General features: G+C 42.9%; 1 protein-coding gene across 1 annotated transcript in view; it reads left to right on the top strand.

The window, feature by feature from the left end:
• RWDD3 (RWD domain containing 3) overlaps window positions 1-5,399 on the top strand; it is a 39,342-nt gene extending 33,943 nt beyond the window's left edge. The window contains exon 4 of the mRNA XM_077332965.1: window positions 5,382-5,399. The gene's annotated coding sequence lies outside the window, so the exon portion shown is untranslated. The remainder of the gene's footprint in view (window positions 1-5,381) is intronic.
• The last annotated feature ends 601 nt before the right edge of the window (window positions 5,400-6,000 follow it).

The following is a 6,000-nucleotide window of genomic DNA, read 5'->3' on the forward strand; positions in this document are numbered from 1 at the left end:
CACCCTGCGCCACAAGAGCTGGTTAATCTGATTTATACAGTAAATGTGTAAAATATATTTGTATGCAACTTTCTTTTAAACAGTTGTTCTGAGTTCATAGTTGAAACCAAGAATGGAAACCCAAATAACTAAAAGAAGTGAAAATCACATACAGGATATCTTTCCTTTTTAAAAGGCAGGCCTTGCCCCCCCCCCCCCATGAAAGACCCAGAGAGGCTTTTTTCAGAAGAAGAAGAGGGGTAGTACCAGTGGCTGATTGGGTCTTAGATGGCTGAGGGTAAATGACAACTCAAGCTGCATCCAATCCTGGGGGGAGGCTGTTTTAAGACTTGAAAAGGCATGGTGGGGAGTATCACCTGGTTTCATCATGCTGGTTTGTTTATTTAAGGATTTTTATACTACGCCCTAGAAGGGGAAGAAGTGGAGATAGTGACAGATTTTATTTTCCTGGGCTCCAAGATCACTGCAGATGGGGACTGCAGCAAAGAAATTATAAGACGCTTGCTCCTGGGGAGGAAAGCTATGGCAAATCTAGACAGCATCCTAAAAAGCAGAGACATCACCCTGCCAACAAAAGTGCGTTTAGTCAAGGCTATGGTCTTCCCAGTTGCAATGTATGGCTGCGAAAGTTGGACCATAAGGAAGGCCGAGCGTCAAAGAATTGAGGCTTTTGAACTCTGGTGCTGGAGAAGACTCTTGCGAGTCCCTTGGACTGCAAGGCGAACAAACCGGTCAGTCCTAGAGGAGATCAGCCCTGACTGCTCTTTAGAAGGCCAGATCCTGAAGATGAAACTCAAATACTTTGGCCACCTCATGAGAAGGAAGGACTCCCTGGAGAAGAGCCTAATGCTGGGAGCGATCGAGTGCAAAAGAAGAAGGGGACGACAGAGAATGAGGTGGCTGGATGGGGTCACTGAAGCAGTAGGTGCAAACTTAAATGGACTCCGGGGAATGGTAGAGGACAGGAAGGCCTGGAGGATCATTGTCCATGGGGTCGCGATGGGTCGGACACGACTTCGCACATAACAACATAACAACATACTACGCCCTCATGAATGGTCGCCTCAGGGTGGTTTACAGCTGAGCTACAGTAACAAATAATCTGTGAAATTAAAACAAAACAGTGATTATAATTTAATCTCTATCTAAACTACTAGCCCCATGGGTTGGGGATAAAGAAGGGGAGGAGGAAAGGGGGGAGGGAGGCCTGAGTAGATGTTCAGTCAGTTTTTCTACTGGTCTCAACCATATGCTTGGAGGAAGAGCTCCATCTTGCTGAACTCTCTGGAATTCAGAGAGTTCTGGCAGGGCCCTGATTTCTCCTGTCAGCTCATTTAACGAAGTGGGAGCCAGGGCCAAATTGCCCTGGGCTCTGGTAAATGTATTTCTTTGGGGCTGGGGACTTTGAAACGATTGATATTAGCTGATCGCAGAGCTCTACGGGGGACGTATACAGATACAGTCCCTCAGTTACATAGGGCCCGGTCTGCATATGGCCTTAAAGGTTAAGACCAAGTTCTTGAATAAGAGCTGGCATTCAACTGGAAGCCACTGCAGTAGCCAGAGAACTGGCTGTATATGGGCCCTCCAAGATGTTTGAGTGAGAACCCATGTGGCCGCATTCTGGACTAGTTGCAGTTTCCAAAGCAGGCAGAAGGGAAGGCCCGCGTACTGAATTACAGTGATCAAGTCTGGAAGATATAGTCACATGAATCATTATAGCTAGGTGCTCCAGGGCCGGATAGGGTGCTAGTGGTTTAGCTTGGTGAAGATGGCAAAAAGCCAGCTTCATTACTCTTGTTACTTGTGCCTTCATAGATAGGGAGCCATCAGAGATTAAGGTCAGGTTTCTGGCTATCTGTTCAGTTGATAACCACCCCATCCAGCCTTGATAAGCATACTTCCTGATCTGGCTCTTTCCTATCCAACCATAGAACCTCCATCATCAATGGGTTCAGCTTCATACAACTTGCTCTGAACCATTCCACCACTGCATCCAAACACTCCACCAGGGAGTTCGGAGGGGCGTCTGGCCTGTCATCCATCAGGAGATAGAGCTGGCTGGGATTAGCATATTTGTGATACCCAAGGCCAAAACTCCAGATTAGCTGGGTGAGGGGATGCATGAAGATGTTAAAAAAATGTTGGGGAGAGAATTCCACCCTGCAGAACTCTGCATTGGAGTTATCAGCAGTGCAACTGGATCTCCCCTCAATTGTGGAAAAAGGAGATCAGTCACTGAAGAGCTGTCCCCTGTATCCCTGCATCGATGAGGCAGCAAGCAAGAAGCTCATGGTCTACCACGTGAAACACTGCTGTGAGATCAAGTATCACAAGCAGTGCTGACCTGCCATACTCTAACTGTTCCTGGAGCTCATCTGTCAGGGTCACCAGCACTGTCTCCACTCCATAGTCAGGGTGGAAGTCAGACCGACATGCCATCCTAGATGGCTAGCAGTTGGTCTGCAACTACCTGGTTGGACTCATGGATACTGTAACATTTCATCTGTAACATTTCATCTGATTCTGATACTCAGCTTAAATACTTGGGGCAAGCAATTGAAGAACAAAACTCAAGGTACTGAAAAGCAACACCATCTTCTCACCAAACCAATTGTATCAATTATATCTGACAGCAAAATACAAGTGTTATGTATTAGAATCCTTTTCTTGGAACTGGTCTGTTGCTGTCCATTAGACTGATAGGTCAATGCTGTTTCTGTGTCTGGATTTGATCTTAAACCGGTAATAGCCTTCATGACAATAAACTGTAATTATTGTAATAATCTCGTACGTTTTGTGGTATTAGAATGTATTTTATCTTTTTAATGTTTTACATGAGTTGTATTCTTGCAAATTTGTATATTTTTGCTTATTTTTATGTTATCTAATGCAGGAAATACATATTATGTAAGTGAATTACAGGATTTATAGATGTAAATGTAAATTGAAATGAAAATATGCTAATAGCATTTGAGACTTATTGTTCTGAGCTGTGCCAAGATATATGCTCTTGAATCAATATTAGTTTGGCTGTCTAGCCTTCTGCAGAGCAGTATCCTCAAGCGAAGAACAGTCCTTTTTCTCCAGAAAGAGAAGAAAAGCAAAGGTGGAAAAATATGCCTGTAAAATAAGGCAGTTTTGCATATTAATTTGTGAAAATTCTTTGTACATTAAGAGTAAAATCCTTTAATACTTTGGATGTGGAACAATTATGCATTCATTGGCTTTAACCTTATGCTAATAAGGGAATGAAGCTTTAATTTCTTTCTTTTGTCTTGTTTGTATTCCGTGTGCATTATTTAATGCAAACAATCTGTTCATATACGGTATTAGTGTTCTGCTGATCGTGGTTTAGAAGTATTTCTGTTATAAATCTTGATTATCCTTGGTTTGTAATATGAAGGATAAAAATAACTTTAGCATGGAATTAAGCATGCCTCAGAGCAAATTTGACTAGCTGCTTCTCCTTTTCTGTTACTGGATACTGTATCTATGAATGGAGAATTATGGTACAGGTTTGCATTGGATTCCACAAACACCAAATTTCAAATGTTGATTCCCCCACCCAATTTGATGGAGAAACCCAGTCCCCATCACAGAGGAAATCAACTACTAACTATTAACTACTCAACTATTAACTGGCCACATCCATTAATATATAAAGGTAAAGGTAAAGGTATCCCTTGTGCAAGCACCGAGTCATGTCTGACCCTTGGGGTGATGCCCTCTAGCGTTTTCATGGCAGACTCAATACGGGGTGGTTTGCCAGTGCCTTCCCCAGTCATTACCGTTTACCCCCCAGGTACTCATTTTACCGACCTCGGAAGGATAGAAGTAACCATCCATTTTTGACCAAGTAACAGGTTTGCTGGATCGGGGAAATTCGGTTGATGTCATTTACTAGGATTTTAGTAAAGTTTTTGACAAGGTTTCCCATGTTGTTCTGATGGATAAATTGAAGGACTGCAATCTGGATTTTCAGATAGTCAGGTGGATAGGGAATTGGTTAGAGAACCGCACTCAAAGAGTTGTTGTCAATGGTGTTTCATCAGACTGGAGAGAGGTGAGTAGCGGGGTACCTCAGGGCTCGGTGCTTGGCCCGGTACTTTTTAACATATTTATTAATGATCTAGATGAGGGGGTGGAGGGACTACTCATCAAGCTTGCAGATGACACCAAATTGGGAGGACTGGCAAATACTCCAGAAGATAGAGACAGAGTTCAACGAGATCTGAACACAATGGAAAAATGGGCAAATGAGAACAAGATGCAATTTAATAAAGATAAGTGTAAAGTTCTGCATCTGGGTCAGAAAAATGAAAAGCATGCCTACTGGATGGGGGATATGCTTCTAGGTAACACTGTGTGTGAACGAGACCTTGGGGTACTTGTGGATTGTAAATTAAACATGAGCAGGCAGTGTGATGCAGCGGTAAAAAAGGCAAATGCAATTTTGGGCTCTATCAACAGAGGCATCACATCAAAATCACAAGATGTCATAGTCCCATTGTATACGGCACTGGTCAGACCACACTTGGAGTACTGCGTGCAGTTCTGGAGGCCTCACTTCAAGAAGGACGTAGATAAAATGGAATAGGCTGCCTAAGGAGGTGGTGAGCTCCCCCTCACTGGCAGTCTTCAAGCAAAGGTTGGATACACACTTTTCTTGGATGCTTTAGGATGCTTAGGGCTAATCCTGCGTTGAGCAGGGGGTTGGACTAGATGGCCTGTATGGCCCCTTCCAACTCTATGATTCTATGATTCTATGATTCTATGAAGGCTGAGTCAACCTTGAGTCGGCTGCTGGGATCAAACTCCCTGCCTCATGGGCAGAGCTTTCAGACTGCACGTCTGCTTCCTTACCACTCTGCGCCACAAGAGGCTCAATATATATAAATATATTAATATAGGAGGGGGGCTTATGAGAATGTTACTAGCATGTTACTGGATTTGGGAAGTGGAAAGCTTAAAGGGGTGGGTTTGAACTGCTGAACTGCTGCTGGTCCAGCACTAGATTCTGCCTACCTTGAGAATGACCATCTGTATCTTATGAGCTGAGGTGGTCCAATGTAGCCAGATGGGAAGGAACCACAGTCTGACAATACCACTGACTAGAGTATCTCATTTAGGGTGACCCAGAACTACAAAGCAGTTATTACTCTCCTAAGCAAAGTTACACCCTTCTAAGCCCAAAGTCTCTTTGACTTGTACATGTTTTTATATTACTTGAGAGGCCTGATATGCATATAGTTTGTTTGGGCACCTGTGGTTTGTGGCCTTTCTCAAAGGCTACCATCATAGCCAGAAAAGTCTATTTTCTATATATGTTTGCAGAATTAGTAATTGCTGAAAAAAGCATTTCATGTTCTCTCTTACAGACAGACCCAGCATCTATAGAAGACATCTGTGCCAACAGTCTTTCAGTGGGTGATATTTATGTACATGACAAATCCTGGGGGAAAATCTTGTCATGTAAAATTCACATTGTGTTTAATAATGTCAACATGTTAAGCAAGATTTTGTTTTAAAATCCTTTTGATGTTTTAGTAAAACTAGCTTGGGGACCAGTATACTAAAAAAAATCAATACACTACTTGTTTAGGAGGTCATGGATGCAGGTAACTATCTACCATAATAGCTTACAACTGTGACAGATAGCCAAAGTTAATTTAATTACAATCACTGTGGTAAAATCACCCCATTAAACATAACATAGACATTATAACTGGCTTATCCAAAGGCATCCATTGTTTTTGAAGAGCTAATCAGTACACCTAATTGTCACTCTCACACTTTTGGCCAGGTTTGTTTTGAGTGAGCAGAAGAGTGTGCTGGCAATGCAAGCAGCACTCCTAAGATCACACCTGTGGCGTTTCCAGCAGCACACCCTACTGGGTCCTCTACTACTCTCTGCCCAGCATCCCCTGAAAACCTGGAACCAGGCTTGTTGACAGGCCATAATATTTAGAGGAATGTATTGTGGAGCTGTAGAGAAAT

The sequence above is a fragment of the Paroedura picta genome, chromosome 4, assembly GCF_049243985.1.
Source record: "Paroedura picta isolate Pp20150507F chromosome 4, Ppicta_v3.0, whole genome shotgun sequence".
Taxonomy (NCBI): domain Eukaryota; kingdom Metazoa; phylum Chordata; class Lepidosauria; order Squamata; family Gekkonidae; genus Paroedura; species Paroedura picta.